This window comes from Xenopus laevis, chromosome 2S, assembly GCF_017654675.1.
Source record: "Xenopus laevis strain J_2021 chromosome 2S, Xenopus_laevis_v10.1, whole genome shotgun sequence".
Lineage (NCBI taxonomy): Eukaryota > Metazoa > Chordata > Amphibia > Anura > Pipidae > Xenopus > Xenopus laevis.
The window spans coordinates 39,698,326-39,718,676 of record NC_054374.1 but is presented as its reverse complement, the minus strand read 5'-3'; positions in this window follow the sequence as shown (position 1 = coordinate 39,718,676).

Genomic DNA, 20,351 nt, shown 5'->3' with positions numbered 1-20,351 from the left:
TATATATATATACACACACACACATGGTATAAATAATATCTTAAGTTTGCGGGATCCACAACAGACACCTTCTTCAAATAAAGGCAGTTTATTTAAACACAGGGGTGACCATTTCAGCATACAAAGCATAAATCATAAAAACAGTCTCACTACAATGAAATACCTTTCCATAGGACAGCCTTCCTTTGGAATGTGAGCTCCAGTAAGTGAGCTGGACCACTGGAATGAGTGTCTGGCTTGCCTGTTCCTTCCAGAACACTATCGCTTCCAGGGCCAGACAGCAAACATACATACATTTTAAAACACGGGAAAAAGGGCAGGGACGTTGTTCATTCTATAGGGTCATATATGAATACGTACAGTCTGCAAAGTCCAATTCCTGGTACAAATCGTCATGTTTTTTAATAATAATGCAGCATTTTTGCCCATAATTCCAGTGCAATTGCAGAAATGATACAAGTTGCATCTGTCACAGTCACTTGAAGCATCAAAATTTGTCAAAAACACAGTTTTTTTTTTTTTGGTCAAAACTCACAAATTCGAATTTTAAACCACCAACTTGAATTTGAATTAGAATGTAAGATTTATCACATCTCAACACTGGAAACAGTTCTAATTAGACTATTCTCCACCTAAAACCTGCCAAGTTCACATAGAAGTCAATGGCAGAGTTCCCTTGAACTATCTGAAGATGTTAATAGTAGTGATGAGCCACATCATTGGCAAGTTTTGCTTTGAAAACCCCGTAGACTTCAATGGCCGAAAAAAAATATGTTGTGAGTCAAAAAAATTTGACGAGCAAAAGTCAAGGTTTTTTTTCAGAGGAAAACTTGATTTAAATTCGATTCGAGTTTTTGGGTCGGGACTATTCGATCACATTTTAGACGTTCAAATTTTTTCATTGTTACGATCACTGGCCCGAGCTCATGGCCACCACGTGGGTAGCGGCGCCGGCGCAATGACGTCAGGGCACCGTGTCACAACGCCTGCGCCGAATTGGCGCCAAATTTGTAAATAAAAGAGTGCCCAGTTCAACTGATCCTTGCCCAAGTATAGGACTTAATTGTTATTTTGTTCCTGGGTACTTTATGCATTATTATAACTGTTTCTTGGAACCTTGACCCCTGCCTGGTACTGTCTCTGTGAACCTGCGCTGCCTGCCTTCTGAATTCCTGCCTGGACTTTGACCTTCAAATTGCCTTAACCCTTGCCTGTACCTTGAACCTGAACTTTGACCCTAAGGGCTTCCTCCTTGGTCCTAACTCCCCCACGGGAGCCGATAGGCCCCCTGACATTCATAAATGACATACCATTTGAATCTTGAATAAAATCGAATTTATTAGAGTTTTAAAAAACTCACATTACTCTAAAATTTGATCTTTGATAAAGAACCCACTAAATGTAACAGTTTACATACAGTATAAGTATAAGGCACACCTTACTAATTTTAGCTCAATTAGGCAGGGAGCTCATTTGCTGTAGTTCAAGTTATTTCGGTTGTAACATACCTCACCGCTGACCACACAGCACCGCTGGGGGTGTGTCAAGGGTGGGTGGTTGAATGGCAACATAGTGGCTAACATTGAAATCAAGTAACGCCAATAACAGAATCTCTATAGACAGGCTTTTGAACCTTACATTTCCTGTCACATGAGGGTGTTTTCGGAAATCGATGTGGGCTTATACGAATGATGCCCACAGTTCATTTTGATTTGACTAACAATCGTATCCTATATCATTTTGCACTCACTAGTGGATTAACCCTTTGGGGAATTGAGTGCTACCACTATGGCCTTTTTGCCATAACTTACAGAACTTAATTTAGGTAATCCCCATGATGATGCTTCTTATATGATCCTATCAGGTTTGAATATGATCAATCGTTAAGCATCTGGGGCAGACTACTTAATTCAGCAAACTATGTGCTCCTCCTTTTTGTAATTTTAATCACTTTTGATTTTTCACCCTTGGGTTATTTTAATACATACCAATAAAGGTTAAGTTTTACCTTCCTTGTTCATGGGATTTATGGAATAATAAATGGGTGGTGCAACTTTTGGGTCATTCTTCATTCTTTACTCTCTACTGAATATTTACATACAGTATAACATTGAAGGAGAACTAAATCCCCCCAAGTAACAAAAGCCCCCCTTAACTGTGCATTAGTCAAAAAGAAGCCCCTACAAAAACCTGACCCTAAAATGCAAAGCAGCGCAGCAGAGTTCCCTGGCACCATCATCTGCCCATTTGCATTCTCTTTCGGTCTCAATGCCAACGGGAGCATGCGCAGTTGGAACTAATTCCTGACTAGGCCCAACTGCGCATGTTCCATTGATGAAGAGACCCGAAAGAATACGAACGGGCAGATGATGGTGCCTGTGAACTCTGCTGCTCTGAATTTTAGGCTCAGTCTTTTTGTACTGTGCTGCCTAGGTTACTGATTGAATAGGGTTGCTGTCTAATATTTTACAACTTGGAACTTTATGCTAAGTACATTTAAACAAGCTGATCTTTATTGCTCCCTTTTTATAAATATGTTGCAACTGAATGGCAAAGGTCAAGATGCAATCACTACACAGCTCCCATTTTTCACAGGACAGTCCCGATTTTGACAGATTAGCCCGCAGGCCTGGATTCATATTAAGGGGCACATTTACTTAGCTCGAGTGAAGGATTCGAATGAAAAAAACGTTGAATTTCGAAGTTTTTTTTGGGTACTTCAACCATCAAATAGGCTACTTCGACCTTCGAATCGAACGATTCGAAGTAAAAATTGTTCGACTATTCGACCATTCGATAGTCGAAGTACTGTCTCTTTCAAAAAAACTTTGACTACCATGTAAAGGCAAAAAAAAAATCCCATTTTTATTTTCTTTAATAAAAAAGAAACCTATCTCCAATATACATTAATTAAAAAATGTGTACCGTTTTTATAAGAAACCTGACTGTATGTAGTGAAATTCTACCTTCATTTACTGCTGTGGATAGGAATTGTCAGATGGTCCCTAACTGCTGAGCAGGGAAACAATCATACTTATGAACAGCAGGGGGAGCCCCCGCCTTACTTCCCAGCCATGCAGAACTCAAGCAGCTTTGTTTATGACGATCCCTAAGCAGCCCAGACCACACTGAGCATGTGCACAGTCTTAGTCTTGCAAAGATGTTTAACAAAGTTACAAGATGGTGACCCCCTGTAGCCAACTTTGAAAGCATAAATTATTTGTTTGATTAGGCTTGTGGCAGGGCCGGAACTAGGGGTAGGCAGAGTAGGCACGTGCCTAGGGCGCAAAGCCGGGGGGCGCCAGGCACGCACCTCCTCTGTCGCCTACCCCCAGCCGGTGCCCGACTCTTTGAAGTTTTAATGGCTTCTTGCGCTCCTGCGCCTGCGCGTGAATGCATCTCTCGGCATGCGCACATTCGCGCCAGTTCGCACATGCGCAGAAGCGCAAAAGAAGTAAAAACTGCAGCTTTTATTGCGCATGCGCACGCGAGCGGCACCTTGCGCATGCGCACTTGGGCTCAGCCGGCGCCGCGTCCGCCGGCTTGCCTTGGGCGCCTGTGCGGCGCGGCCCGGCCCTGGCTTGTGGTGCAGTAAGTTCATGTTTATATTTAGTATACAACATACAGCATTTCTAGCCTTATTCTATTTTAGACTTTACATGCCCTTTAAGGAGGATGTAGCTTCATTTTATAAGTTCGCCAGTCTAAGCTAAACTCTTTTCGCCTGGTGATATGCCGCAAAACTGCCCTAGCAAAGGTCTTTTTGCTAGTGATGGCCACTTAGCCCTTTTGTAAATCTGCCCCAATGTCCCTAGTTTCCTTTCTACTGGAAGAACTGTGAATCGCAGGTGGGAAAATAAGGAAACTTCAGGCCAATGTGAATGTTTGTCTACTGGCATTTCACATTACTGCCAGTCGGAAGGAAAGTAGGGACTTATTGGCACTACACGGCAGCGCAGATTTAATTAGTCAACAAAATGTCCTGTATGCCAATGCCCTTAAAAACATATATGAGAGTTCATGTCATAGAAATATATTAATCAACAGGTAGCTATTTTCTGAAGGCATGGGGTTGGTCCATACATTGTTGCAGTAACAGTAGGACTCATTAACCAATGCAAGCACAATAGCTACCTTATAGCACATGGGCAGTTATAACATTTAACCTTTAAAAATTGGTCTAATAAAAAAATTAGAAAGAAAAGTTGACTTTTGTGTTTGAGTAGGGAATTGATCTCTCAATCTTATACTAGAGCAATCTGACCATATTGATACTAGATCCTACACTGGATTAAAGGAAAACGATACCCCCGAACAATGCAGGCATCTATAAGTAGCCAGAAGGCTATTCAGGGTGAGGTTTGGGGAAATTTGTGTCAACAGCTGAATGGCTAATTAGCCTATTAATATACACTATATGGTCAAAAGTATGTGGACACCCCTAATTATTTGAATTGTCTATTTCAGTCACATCTATCATTGCTGACACATGTACCAATACATCATACAAATCCAGGCTTCATATGTCTTGTCGTGTTTCAGCACACTAATGCCCCAACATACAGTATATGGTACGGTCCATACAGAATAGGTTTGCTAAGATGGGAGAAGAAGACATTGACTGGCCTGCACTAAGCCCTTATCTCAACCCAACTGAACACCTGTAGGATGAATTGGAATGCCAACTGTGAGCCAAGTCTGATCTCCAACATCCATTGCCAACCTCACTAATCTTGTGGCTAAATGGAAGCACAGTGGAAGCTATTATAGCAGCAAACGGAAGACCATCTTTATTACTCTTGGATTGGAAATGTATATTTTTATGAAGTTTGCATGTATATGTGTGTGTGTTTAAATATTTTATTCTTACAAGTTCAAAACAACTGAAGCTCAAACGGTTAGACTTTTTTAAAAGAATGTCAATGAAAAAAATCTTTTTGGAGGAAACTTGTGACATATCAACATTAAACACATCATATATGTAAAACATGTTATAATTATTCATGAGGTAACCCCGCCTCTTCTTGGTTTGACTTGACACCATATCTGAGTTTGATATCCCTACAAGCAAGATTTGTTATTTTTTTATACTGTGTGCTTAAATGCATTTGCAATCAGAGTAAAGCCTTTCATCTTTTCTCTTTTGCCTTTAGGGACATGCTTCGTGTATAAGGAAAGTGACATTGAAGGATGTTTTTCCATATTTAATTGATGTTGTCAGGTCAGAAAAAACTCCTGGGAATGGAACTCTCTTATTTCCACAAAAAAACATGTTTATATCATTTTATCATGAGGAGGAATCAATATTTAAACATATATGGATGTTCTACTGATGTTACGTCTTGATGTTCTGTCCTTTATTTAGGAATTTTTATATACAATATTTTGAAAATTAATAGTAGAAGGTCCTAAGAAATTATTAAATCAGGTTGACCACTAGTGATGGGCGTATTTATTCGGCAGGCGCGAATTTGCGGCGAATTTGCGCGATTTGCCGCCAGCGAATAAATTCGCGAACGCCGCGAAAATTCGCGGCGTCAAAAACGGGCGCCGGCGTCAAAAAAACGGGCGCCGGCGTCAAAAAAACGGGCGCCGGCGTCAAAAACGAGACGCCGGCGCCGTTTCGCAAATTTTTCGCCCATCACTATTGACCACCCAAAAAACTATTTTTTTTTGCATATTAAAAGGAAATGGACAGCAAATATACAGTAAGGGGCAGATTTATCAAGGGTCGAATTTTGAAGATAAAAATACCTCGAAATTCGACCATCGAATTTAAATTACTTTGAATTCGAATATCAAATTAGAATTTTTCTCAGCAAATTTGGGTATCCTGTGGTCGAAGTAAACGATTAAATCCTCCGAATCAAACGATTCGAAGTATGTCATCCATCGATCGAACGATTTTTCTTTGACTTCAAATAACTAAGAAAAATGCTCTAGAAGGTCCCCATAGGCTAACATAGCACTTCGACAGGTTTAATTTGGCAAAGTATTGAAGTGGAAATCTTTTTAAAGAGACAGTACTTAGATTATTGAATGGTCGAATATTCGAACGATTTTACTTCAAATCAAAGTCGTAGTATCCTATTTTATGGTCGAAGTATCCAAAAAAATTACTTAGAATTTCGAATTTTTTTACTTTGAAAATTCCCTCGAATTCACTTCGACCCTTGATAAATCTGCCCCTAAATATATATGGACTGCACAACTTTTTTCAGCTTCAGCTTTTTCCATTTCAGCTGCCCCTGTGCACGGAGAAACAGTGCATACATAGAGAAAGAATACACCAGCACCGGGGCTCTTGTTGCTTAAAAAAAGCAATATATTGTGTTGCATGTAAAACCGACGTTTCCTATTGGACCATGTTGGTTTTACATGAAACACAATATATTGCTTTTTTGATGTAAAAATACCCCCGGTGCTGGTGTTTTTTCTTCTAGATTTTTATTCTTGGAAAATAATAATAAACTATTTTTTTCTCTATTTTATAACATTCCGTCTATTCCGTCTATGAATACTTCTAATTACAGTTTCTGCCACCAAGTAATGTACTATTACCCAAAGTATATTTGTTGAACATACTGAACAGCAAAACCAATGCAGCACAGTGTCATAAACTTAAAGATATATATTTTCCATTAGATTAAGGGGGTTATTTATTAAACTGGTTGGAATTTTCAAGGGGAAAACACCATTATTTATAGGCAAAAAACTTGAATTTTTGGGCTGTTAAAAGTCTGAATAAAAAAGTACTTCAACTCAAATCTGCCGAGGTCATGTAGAAGTCAATAGCAGATGCCCGATTTACAATGGGAAGATATTGTGATCTGCGCTGGGTTTCCTACAATAATCTAAAGAATTTGTCATTTTCAGGTCCTACATATGAAAAAATTGTACAATTTATTCCCTCACCAGATATTTTCAACTTAATTTATTCATAAATATGGAAAAATTGTGGACGGGAGTTTGGTTGAAGTGGTTTTAAGAAAATCGGATTTATGAAATAACCCCCTAAGAGTAGTGATGACCATCTTTTTCCAGTTTCAATTAGCTAAGCAATTTGTGAAATTTTACAAAAAGCATTGAAGTCAACGGGTGTTTTTTCAGGGACTCTTTTTAGCTGCAATTTTTTTAGCACTTTTTTGTGGTTTAATTTTCCTGCAAATTTGCCAATGGCAAAACATAGAATTTCAACCCTTCTCTCATGTTTCCCATTGTAGTATTGGATTTGAAATGGAATCTAGCTTTTCAAATCCCTCTCTTTTCCCACCAGGCCCCCCATGTCTCTTACAGCAAAGATCTCAGCAAATCAGTTGTGAGACTGTAGGCAGGGTTAGATCCTTTGTTACACTTTATGGGAAAGAGATGAGTGGAGACAAGGCTCTTGGCTGATCAGTCCCCTCTGCAGGGCCGGAACTAGGTGTAGGCAGCGTAGGCACGTGTGTAGGGCGCAAAGCTGGGGGGGGTGCCAGGCACACGCTTTCTCCTTTCTCCTTCCTTCTGCTTCTCCTACCCCCTAGTCCACGCTCGCAGCTGTACCGGCGTGTGTGCTTTTTAGCACATGCGCAATGTTCCTTTTGCATCTTATTTTTGTGCATATGTGAGTTTGTTATTTTGCGCATGCACACTTTCGTTTTTTTGCACATGCGTGCATTTGGTTTTTCCGCGCATGTGCGCCTGTGTGTGTGCTGCCTAGGGCGCCTGCCTGGGTTGGCCAAGCACTGCCCCTCTGTCTGTAAGGTTTATGGTATCAAACAACCATTGCAAACCCTGGCAAGCATGTTGGTACAGCCCAAAGGTTTTCCTTCCTCTTATTTTATTTAATCTTTAGAAAACCAGAAATATTTGGTGAAGATTCATATGCACAAAATGTGTAGCCAATTTGACCATATCAGTTGCACTTCCATTGCACTTTTATATTGTCACGTTCGGCACCCTAACTCCAGAACCAATGCTAGGCTCCCTGGTCTCGGCTCTTGCTTCCACCTTTAACAGCCGCCTTTCACCTTGGGAGGAGCCCTCAGCTAATTGGATGCCGCCAGGTCTTACTAAGAGAGGAGCAAAACTAAAGGTTCTGGATGAGCAAAGTGGCACGATTGTCTCACCAAGGATACTGGATGGAAGACAACACAGCTTGGAAGACAGACCAGACAATGCAACAGGCAGGCTGGGCCAGCACAAGCAGTGCGTAGAATTGTCAGACAGGCCGGAATCAGGATTGGAGAAAGTAGAATAGTCAGACAGGTCGGAATCAGGATTGGAGAGCGTAGAATAGTCAGATAGGCAAGGGTCAACTTGGAGAAGTCAGAATAAACAGCCAGGCAAGGGTCAGGATACAGCGTTTAGAATAGTCAGGCAAGGCAAGAATCAATAACCAGAATATCAACAGAATACAAGTAGAAATAGCACCAGGAACAAACTAAATTGAACCTAACAACGGGCAATGAGTTCACTGAGATTCCCTTAAATACTTTTGAATTTCGCGCCATTGCGCAATGACGTCATCACACCGGCGCATAAACTTGGAAGCGCGTGGCCATGTGCGCCGTAACTAGGACTCTATGGGGCGTTTCTATCAGGGCCCTAAGGCCCTGCTTGGAGGGGTGACAGGCGCTCTCCGGCGCTCTCCGGCGCCATGCGGCACTTTCCTCTTTGGGTGACTTGGTGGGGGAGCGCCGACTTCAGCGGCGCTTCCTTCACTGGCGGGGAATTCGTTGCGCGATCTCGCGCATGCGCAGTACGCCCTCTGGCGCCATGCGTGTCTCCTCCTCTCCGTGCGTGCCGCCATTTTGGATCAAGTGGCGCACCCTACGCGCGCATTTCACAGACACTGAGAGGCACGGCACAGCACACAGGGACGCAGAGATCTCCTCGCCCTTACCAGGTTTCTAACAAACTACTCCTCCTTCCCTGCATTCTCCTCTGCAGGCTAGCGTGTAGTTTTGCCCTCTGGGGGTTGGGGAGGCCTCCCTTGGCTTAGCAAATTCAGCTACCTTGCCACCTTAGCCATCATCATGTCTGATGGGCCAAGTGAGGGTCTCTTTTCCAGGGCCGCACCCACTGCCTCTGTTACCTATTTAGCCTGTGCCAAATGCTGCAAACGTCTCCCACGAGGACACAAGGATCCTCTATGTGTTAATTGTAAGTCTCTGGTTACTGATCCCCCAGTACCTACTCCACCTCAGAATCAGGTCATTCAAGGGGACTCCCCAGCTTCTAGCAGACCGGCTTCCCCAGCCAGGGAGCAATCCACTCCAGAATGGGCATCCCAATTGGCCACGGGAATCCCCAAATTAGCTCAGTCTCTGGACAAGCTGCTTGCCCGGCTAGATAATCCTAGACCTAGGTCTTCTAAGCGCAGGGCCCCCTCTCCGTCTGATGACGACAGTATTTCTCCTCCCAGGCACCAGTCTCCTTTTCCACCTGACTCTGGGGACGAGGACCACTCAGACGGCGAACTATCTTGTAGTTCCGGCCATGACGAGGAGGACTCCCATAAATTCTCTTCGGAAACTATTGACTCCCTGATTTCATCTGTACTGGAAACTCTTAACCTGCAAGACACAGGGGCCACAGCTGAGTCCTCAAAGGCTCTTTTCAAACGGCACAGTAAGACATCACCTGTTTTTCCCTCTCATTCTCAGCTCGATCAAATTATTCACCAAGAATGGGACAAACCAGAGAGGCGCTTCCAAGCCAACCGTCGATTCCTCAGGCAATATCCCTTTGCGCCTGATATCACCGACAAGTGGTCCTGTCCACCATCTGTCGATGCTCCTGTCTCTAGACTTTCCAAAAACACAGCATTACCAGTCCCTGATGCCTCATCCTTCAAGGACTCTATGGACAAAAAATTAGAGAGCCTGCTACGATCCGTTTTTTCTGCCTCTGGTGCATCCCTTCGCCCAGTGATTGCCATAGCATGGGTCAGCCGGGCTATCCAATCCTGGTCCGTTAATCTGGTTAACGCTATAGCGGAAGGAGTTCCGCGCCACGAACTTTCTCAACTCGCCTCACAAATCAAGGAGGCAAATGACTATTTATGCGAAGCTTCACTTGACGCCACACAAGTCATTAGCAGGTCCTCTGCCCTCGCCATTGCAGCACGAAGATCCCTTTGGATGAAATTATGGTCTGCCGACCTCTCTTCCAAAAAGTCGCTTACATCCATCCCCTTCAAGGGTAAACTCCTCTTCGGGCCCGACCTCGACAAGATTATTAATCAGGCTACGGGAGGTAAGAGCACCCTGCTGCCACAGCCTAAGGCTCGTCCCACTTTTCGTAGAGGAAAGTTTTTTCGTGCCCCCCAGAACAGAGGTTCCAGATCTTCTCCTCCAAGGACATCATTCTCAAACAGGGGTCATTTTGGCAACAAGCAGAGACCTTCCTGGCAGAACAGGAAACACGTCTCCAAGACCACTGATAAAACTACCTCAGCATGACGCCATGCTTCCAACACCAACTCCTGTGGGGGGGAGATTAAGACTTTTCGCAGATGCATGGGTCACACTCATTCAAGACTCATGGATTCACGAGGTCGTCACCCGAGGATACCACCTGGAGTTTTCATCTCTCCCCCCCCCCACGTTTTTTCATGTCACGGTTCCCACCGGGATCGGACAAACAATTGGCATTCCAAGACGTTATCGCCAGTCTTCTGCTCGCAGAAGTTATTATTCCGGTTCCTCCTGCGGAGCGATTCAAGGGTTTCTATTCGAACCTTTTTGTTGTTCCCAAAAAGGACGGATCCGTTCGACCTATCCTAGACTTAAAAGAACTAAACAAATTCCTCCGTCCTCGGAAGTTCAAAATGGAGTCCTTACGATCCGTCATTGCAGCGATGTCTCCGGGTCAATTTCTCATGTCTCTCGACATCAAGGACGCTTATCTGCATGTGCCCATTTTCCCTCCGCATCAGAAGTACTTGAGATTTGCCTTCCAAAATCGTCATTTCCAGTTCACAAGTCTGCCGTTCGGCCTCACCTCGGCTCCTCGAGTTTTCACCAAGATTATGGCTGCGGCCACGGCAGACATTCGCAGTGCAGGGATAGACATCACTCCCTACCTCGACGACTTACTGATCAAGGCACCTTCCTTTCAGGAGGCTCAACCAGCTCTAAAGACCTCCATGACCAAACTGCAAGATCTGGGCTGGGTTCTCAACCTCACCAAATCCTCGCTAATACCCAGCCACTCCATGGTTTTCCTGGGCATGACCTTCAACACGCAGTCTCAAACGATATCTCTACCGATCGAGAAGGTGGTCTGCCTACAAAGATTGGTGACGAGTCTACTTCAGAAGCTGCGAGATTCTGCATGAAGGTTCTGGGAGTTATGGCATCCACCATAGAAGCAGTACCTTTTGCCCAATTCCATCTCCGGGACCTTCAGTGGAACATTCTCTCATCCTGGAACAGGAACTCCCTGCTACAGGAGATACCCCTCTCTCAACAGACGAGGTCATCCCTCCTCTGGTGGTTACAGACCCCTCATCTCACCAAGGGCAGGTGCCTCGGCGAGCCTTGCTGGCGTATCCTGACGACCGATGCGAGCCTCTTCGGTTGGGGAGCGGTTCTCGAGGGGCGGTCGGCTCAAGGGAAGTGGAACCAGCACGAGAAACATCTGCAGATCAACCTGCTCGAGATCCGGGCAATTCGGCTTGGCCTCCTCCACTGGCAACAAGAACTCGAAGGCCAAGCGGTGAAGGTTCAGTCGGACAACTCGACGGCTGTGGCTTACATCAACCACCAGGGCGGTACAAGAAGCAGAGGGGCGCTAAACGAGATAAAGCTCATCTTTCGGTGGGCCGAAGCTCGCAATGTTCACCTGTCAGCCATTTACATCCCGGGGTTGCTGAATTGGGAAGCGGACTTCCTCAGCCGTCAGTCCCTCGACCCGGGCGAGTGGTCACTAAACGACGAAGTCTTCCAAGAGCTGTCGCTTCGGTGGGGCATACCAGAGGTGGATCTCATGGCAACCAGGCACAACAGGAAGGTTCCGACGTTCCTGGCTCGTTACAGGGATCCCCTGGCTCACGATGTGGACGCCATAACGGCCCCCTGGCCCTTTCGACTAGCGTATGCCTTCCCGCCTCTGCCTCTCATTCCCAGAACCATTCGAAGAGAACGGACCACGCTTATCCTGATAGCACCAAGGTGGCCCCGTCGGGCCTGGTTCTCGGACCTCCTCAATCTCTCCGTGGCGGAACCATGGACTCTGCCATCACTGCCGGACCTTCTCACCCAGGGACCGATACGGCATCCAAACCCAGGATGCCTCAACTTAACGGCCTGGCTCTTGAGACACGAATCCTGACACGGAAGGGTTTTTCCAAGGCCGTCGCACTCACAATGTGCGCAGCTCGTAAGCCAGTTTCAGCCAGAGCCTACTATAGGGTTTGGTCCACCTACCGACAGTGGTGCTCTAAACTCAAGGTGAAGTTCCGGGAGTTTTCCATTCCTCACATCCTGGAGTTCTTGCAAGAGGGCCTCTCGCTGGGCATGTCTTTGGGGTCACTAAAATCTCAAATTTCAGCCCTGTCAGTTCTTTTCCAACGACGTCTAGCTGTACTTCCTGATGTCAAGACCTTTATGCAGGGAGTGGCCCACGTGGCTCCCCGTTAGAGCAACCTTTCCTGTTTGGGACCTCACGCAAGTGTTACACGCTCTTCAACTGCCTCCATTTGAACCTCTCGCCTCAGTGCCGCTTCAGTGGCTCACCTGGAAGACGGTTTTTCTCCTTGCCATTGCCTCAGCGAGACGTGTCTCCGAGCTCAGCGCTCTTTCATGTACGGCTCCCTACCTCGTCTTCCATCTGGACAGGGCCGTTCTTCGCACCATCCCTTCGTTCCTCCCAAAGGTCGTCTCTGAGTTTCATCTTAACCAGGAAATTGTTGTGCCATCCTTCTGTCCGGCTCCGGCAAATTCTAAGGAACGAGCCTTACACACCCTCGATCCTGTCAGAGCTCTGAAGTTCTACCTGCATAGGGTTCGAGAGATCCGTAAATGCGATGCCCTGTTGGTGCTCCCTTCAGGACCTCGACAGGGCTGTCCGGCTACCAAGCAGGCCATCTCCCGCTGGATCAAACAGGCTATCCAGAGAGCTTACACGGCAAAGGGGAAGGATCCCCCGACCAGAATCACGGCTCACTCCACCAGGGGTGTGAGTACTTCCTGGGCGTTCCGTAACCAAGTTTCGGCCGAGCAGCTGTGCAAGGCGGCTACGTGGACTTCTGTCCATTCTTTTTCCAAATTTTACCACTTTGATACCTTTGCGGCATCTGACACTCGATTCGGCAGAAGGGTGCTGCAAGCTGCGGTGGTTTCTACTTAGGCCTCTTTTCCCGCCCGGTTTCTGGGGACAGCTTTGGTATGTCCCAAGGTCCCTGTGTCCCCCAAGCTGACTTAGAGAAAAGGAGATTTTGTTTACTTACCGTTAAATCTTTTTCTCTTCAGTCACTTGGGGGACACAGGGCTTCCCTCCCTGGATAGAGGCCTTCACTCCTTCAGATATGTTTTGGTTAAATTGAGTTTGGAATGTTTTTTCCATATCTAGTTTTATTCCTGTTGACTTTGGTACAAACTGGCTTTAGGCTCCGCCTGCTGGGGGTATAGCCAGCGAGGGAGGAGTCAGTTTTGTTTTGTGGTTGTGTCCTGCCTCCTAGTGGTACTAGCTATACCCAAGGTCCCTGTGTCCCCCAAGTGACTGAAGAGAAAAAGATTTAACGGTAAGTAAACAAAATCTCCTTTTTTATATTCAATTTTGAAATCTGACGTGGGGCTAGACATTTTGTCAATTTCCCAGCTGCCCCTGGTCATGTGACTTGTGCCTGCACTTTAGGAGAGAAATGCTTTCTGGCAGGCTACTGTTTTTCCTTCTCAATGTAACTGAATGTGTCTCAGTGGGACATGGGTTTTTACTATTGAGTGTTGTTCTTAGATCTACCAGGCAGCTGTTATCTTGTGTTAGGGAGCTGTTATCTGGTTACCTTCCCATTGTTCTTTTGTTTGGCTGCTGGGGGGGGGGAAAGGGAGGGATATCACTCCAACTTGCAGTACAGCAGTAAAGTGAAAAAAATCAGTTTGCTCTTTTGAGAAATGGATTTCAGTGCAGAATTCTGCTGGAGCAGCACTATTAAAATTTGATTTTTTTTTCTTCCCCCATGACCGTATCCCTTTAATCCAAACTAAGAAATAATTAATCCTTTTTGGAAGCAAAACCAGCCTATTGGGTTTATTTAATGTAGGGATGCACGGAATCCACTTTTTTGGATTCGGCCGAACCCCCGAATCCTTCGTGAAAGATTCGGCCGAATACCGAACCGAATCTGAACCCTAATTTTCATATGCAAATTAGGGGTGGGAAGGGGGAAACATTTTTTACTTCCTTGTTTTCTGACAAAAAGTCATGCAATTTCCCTCCCGCCCCTAATTTGCATATGCAAATTAGGATTCGGATTCGGTTCGGCTGGGCAGAAGGATTCGGCCAAATCCGAATCCTGCTGAAAGGCCGAATCCTGGCCGAATCCCGAACCGAATCCTGGATTCGGTGCATCCCTAATTTAATGTTTACATGATTTTCTAATAGGCTTAAGGCATAAATATCCAAATAACGGAAAGAACCCCCAGGTCGTGAGCATTCTGGATAACAGCAGGTCCCATACCTGTATATCTTTTTTGACTGTACCTGTTTGTACAGTTACAGGAACTGACCAGCAGGTGACGCTGTTGTTACAAAATTTATCTTATTGGTAGTTAATAAAAACTTAAATAACTCTGAAACTGAAAAAAAAAATTTTTGAATGTAAATTTTAAAAGTGAAGATCTCTTACTAGAGCAGCCCATTCATATACTGATCTTTTAGCTGCCGAAGTAGGGGATCGAAGTTTTTCTTAAAGGGACAGTACTTCGACTATCGAATGGTCGAATAGTCGAACGATTTTTAGTTTGAATCGTTCGATTCGAAGTCGAAGGTCGTAGTCGAAGGTCGAAGTAGCCCATTCGATGGTCGAAGTAGCCCAAAAAACTTCGAAATTCGAAGTTTTTTTTATTCTAACCCTTCACCCGAATTTAGTGAATCGGCCCCCTACAGTCCAGATAGTGTATCAAAATATCCTAGAATATTAAATATGTTTGGCAGGTTATTGTGTCGACTAGAGAGAATTATATAATTAAATAAAGAACACGCATATCAATCTGGCCACTTGATATGTCTCTCAATGGGCCAGATTCGATTTCATGTGAAAACTCATGGACAAGATTCAATGGGGCAAATTCACTATGCGCCGAAGCGCCTAACGCTAGCGTCAATTCGCTAGCGTTGGTCATTTTCGTTACTTCGCAAATTCACTAACAAACGCTGGCGTAAATTCGCTAGTGTTACTTCGCACCCTTACGCCTGCGCAACGGACGTAACTACGCAAATTCACTAACGTGCGCATTTTACTGAACGCTACCTTTTACGCTAGACTTCCTTCGCCACCTCAGACCAGGCGAAGCGCAATAGAGTAGATAGGGATTGCTTCGAAAAAAGTTAACATTTTTTCTAAGTCCCAAAAAACGCTGGCGTTTTTTTCTATATTATGGGTTATAGGCTGAAAAAGATAAAAAAAAAATTTTGGGGCTCCCCTCCTTCCCACCTACATTTCCTAACTCATGGCAACTTAACTATACAGTGGGCACATGTGTAGGGCAAAAAAAAAAATTTTATTTGATGTTTTGAAGGTTTCCCCAGGCATTTGTAGTGATTGTACGTATTCCTCCATTGAAATTTGAATTTGGCGCCGTATGCAAATTAACCATCGCTAGCGTAACTTCGCTTAGCGAATCAACGCTAGTGCAACTTCGCCACCTTACGCTACCCCTGAGCGCAACTTTGGATTTTAGTGAATTTGCGGAGCGCTGGCAAAACTACGCCTGGCGAAGTGCGGCGAAGTTGCGCCTGGCGCAACTACGAATCTTAGTGAATTTGCCCCAATATGAGATGCAATTCAATTCATAAAAACTTATCTCACGGTTTTATTATGGGGAAAAAAACTGGAACTGAATTTGAAGACATGTTTTTTCTCCTCAAATTGAATCTCGTCCATGAGTTTTTATGTGATAAACCATAATTGATTCTGCTTTCTGATATCTGGCAAAGTGATTAAGCAAAATCAGTGGTTCCCAAACTGTGGGATGTTAAGGCCAGTTAGGCAAAAATTGGGAAGAATGTCTATTTAGTTCCTTTAGATACTTCATAAATCCCATCTTAAAAGTCAATTACAGTCAGATTTACTGATATTTTGCAGCTACTGTATGTCTGCCTGGTACAACAATGTCTATATCTATCTATAAACCTGTTATGAGCTGAGGGGAGCCCGACTAAATGTTTAGCCTCAAATGGAGGCTATAACTCTTTAAAGTTTTTATACAACAGTAAAATACCCATTTTTAGTGAAAGTTTTAGGCTGAATATTTTCTATACTCAAGGTATTATTTCCACATAACTTATAATCAAATCATGCAGCAGCTTGTATTCAATTGCAATATATGACCAAGAATCTTTCAATATGTGTCATCTACAGAGCAACATAAAATCATTATGCTTGTCAGTAATTTGAGAACTTGCTGCCTGGGTCTCTACATTTGAGTAGCGGAAATAACCAGATTTAAGAACAACTCTCCCCGATATGTCTCCCTTTAATTTAGTTAAAATGAATAGCCAGATTTTGGGACACGATTTACTTGCAGTATAATTTTTTATTTTGAAATTTGCTGACTCTGGTCTATCAGTATGTTACATAGTTACATAGTTAAATTGGGTTTAAAACAGACATCAAGTTCAACCCCTCCAAATGAAAACCCAGCATCCATACACACACCCCTACCTACTTTTAATTAAATTCTATATACCCATACCTATACTAACTATAGAGCTTAGTATCACAATAGCCTTTGATATTATGTCTGTCCAATAAATCATCCAAGCCATTCTTAAAGGCATTAAGAAGAACCCATTAATTACATTTCATTTAAAAATGGGCCTCTGCATGTTTTTCCCATATTTAAAACACTGGAAGAAGTACAGAGTGAATGTAAAATACCTTGGAAGGCAATTTTTCAGATAGAACATAATTCTGATATTCGTTTGGGTCATTTCCAATCATTCAGTAGCGCTCTCCAGGGTCGGACTGGGGGGCCCGGGGCCCACCGGGACTGGTGTCCAGGGCCCCCCTCTGGCCCCCGCTACCTACTTGTTAGGCGAATCGCCGCTCTGCATAATAGCCCAGGCGGCGCATCGCGCATGCGCAAAAGGAAACGACGCTCGGCGCGCATGCGCAAACGGCGCTGCGATGCGCTGAATTTTTTTTTATTATTTTTTTAAAAACGGTTTGGGAGAGGGGGACTGGCCCGGCGGGGGCCCACTAGGGTCGGGGCCCACCGGGTATTTTCCCGGTATCCCGCCGGGCCAGTCCGACACTGGCGCTCTCTTCATTCCAAGTTAACTCAGCACACTTTATATGAATTGTCTCTTGTCTGTTCCAGACTGAATACATCAGTTGCTGATAGACCAGAGTCAGCAAATTCCAAAATAAAAAATTATACTGCAAGTAAATCGTGTCCCAAAATCTGGCTATTCATTTTAACTAAATTAAAGGGAGACAGTTGTTCTTAAATCTGGTTATTTCCGCTACTCAAATGTAGAGACCCAGGCAGCAAGTTCTCAAATTACTGACAAGCATAATGATTTTATGTTGCTCTGTAGATGACACATTTTGAAAGATTCTTGGTCATATATTGCAATTGAATAAAAGCTGCTGCATGATTTGATTATAAGTTATGTGGAAATAATACCTTGAGTATAGAAAATATTCAGCCTAAAACTTTCACTAAAAATGGGTGTTTTACTGTTGTATAAAAACTTTAAAGAGTTATAGCCTCTTGGTAGGCAATAGTCTGTTCAGCAAGCTTAAAGATGTGATTCACCTTTCAGTGAGTTATAGAATGGCCAATTCTAAGCAACTTTTCAATTGGTCTTCATTATTATTATTATTATTATTATTTTATAGTTTTTTTAATTATTTGCCTTCTTCTTCTGACTCTTTCCAGCTTTCAAATGGAGGTCACTGACCCGATCAAAAACAAATGCTCTGTAAAGCTATGAACGCATTACTTTTGCTACCTTTTATTTACTACTCTTTCTGTTCAGGTCCTTTCCTATTCATATTCCAGACTCTAATTCAAATCAGTGCATGGTTGCTAGAGTAATTTCATCCCTAGCAACTGGATTGCTGAAATTGCAAACCGGAGAGCTGCTGAATAAAAAGCTACATAACTCAAAAAACACAAATGATAAAACATTTAATTCAATAGCAAATTGTCTCAGAATATTATTTTCTATAGCGTACTAAAAGTTAACTCAAAGTGAACAACCCCTTTAATTCAGAACCATGGGTTTTAAGCCCTACGTTAGACCACTGCATTGAAAAACTGAATTTTCTGTTCATTCACAACTTGATGGGCTCCTGAGCATGGCCACCATAGGAAACTCCAATAAAAATGCCTTCATTTTGATGGCAAAACAATCATATTGTGTTCATTGTATGCTTACATTTTTTTATCCTTCTCTGGCAAACTTCAGGTCCCAAGCATTGTATATTGTAAAACATAATAAAAAAAACACAAACAAACCATTTTGAGGTGCAATAGAAAGTTTATTTTTATTGATTAAAAAAATACAAATGCAGCTGCTTATAGATAATTGTATGTGTGTGTATATATAGATAGATAGATAGATAGATAGATGATAGATAGATAGATAGATAGATAGATAGATAGATAGATAGATAGATAGATAGATAGATATACAGTATATATTATAACAAACAAGGGAAAGTTGTGCTCCCCACTAATTATACAGAAGAAGTGACCAGCCCCATGTTGTAGCTCCCACCCTTTCCAGCTATAGTCAGGTGATCCCACTGGTGGCCAATAAAAGGGCAACCAAGTTTGGGAGTTTTACTTTGAAAGCAGCAAGTAAGGTAAAACTTTATAAAATGTATAATGAAGCAATAAAATTCTTAATGAATCAGATGCAAGTTGAGTTTAGGGACTGGCTACACCAGGGTTGACTTTGACGTAGTCGGCCAGCTTAAATATATTGCAATATATGGACAAACAATCCCTGCTTTGTTTAAAGGGTAAGGCATTTTTAGTAGCTTAAGGCACAACATTTTCAATGTCCTTAATATATTGATAATGGATTGAGTTCCTTGGTTGGAGAGGAGTCACATGGGGTGGAAGGGCATGTAATGGGTAATAGGTGGGGGTAATATGGAGTGAGATGCAAACAGCGGAAGTGAAGCGGTCTATATATGTATAGCTAATAATGCACTTATTTCACTTTTACAGGTGTGACTGGGAGCAACTCCAGCAAGCAATATAAAAGTTTATTCCCCATGTTGCACCAATGTTTTATTTTTCTTCTTACTGCTGGATCAATTTCAACTCCATGGCTTGACTAGTGTCTAAGAAACACTAACTGTATTCTACAAATGTTACGTGTACCTTATTAGGAGCATTTCTGGAAGTTAAAAATTGCATCTGGTGTTGTAGTTTGTGATATCACTAGAGGGGTGCCGCTAATGGCTTGTGATTGGCCAAAGATTTAAAAAAATTGACCAGTCACAGGCCACTAGCTATGCCCACCCCCAGCCCTCCCCTCTAGTGATATCACAGACTATAATAAAGTCTGCACAGTGGCTACAGATTTGCAGGAAACACTGGGAAACTGCCCACAGTGCTGCATTTTTATTTGTTCCTAAGGCCATATTTTCTAGATTATTGGTGGAAATAAAGGGCTTAGACATGAATATATGAAATGGTGCTAATTTATGGGTCTAGTACGTGTTAAGATTGATTTTAGATTTAGAAAGGTAGAAATCCTACTTGATCAATGATAAAATCTTTTGCAAGAAAGAGAAGTTTAGTTAAATATTATAGTTTGTGATGTTACTAGAGAGGTGCCAACAGTTAACTGTGATTGGCCAAAAACTGACAAATGTCCAATCACAGCCCACTAGTCCACCCCCATCCCTCCTCTCTAGTGATATCACAGATTATGATATAGTGAACAAGTTAAAGTGCTGCAAAAAATTATTTTAATTTCACAACTGCTCATTTGTATGGCTGATTTTGATATCGTTTTCTGGGCCAATGGCAGGGTGATGGGCACCCATACTTTTTTTTCACAGGTTGTGGGGAAATGTCAGTTATTTTTTTTCTTTTTAGATCAATTTCAATGGCAAGGCCTAATCGTTTAAGAAACATTATATTTATCTGATTACTTATACTGTCTCTGATAAAGCC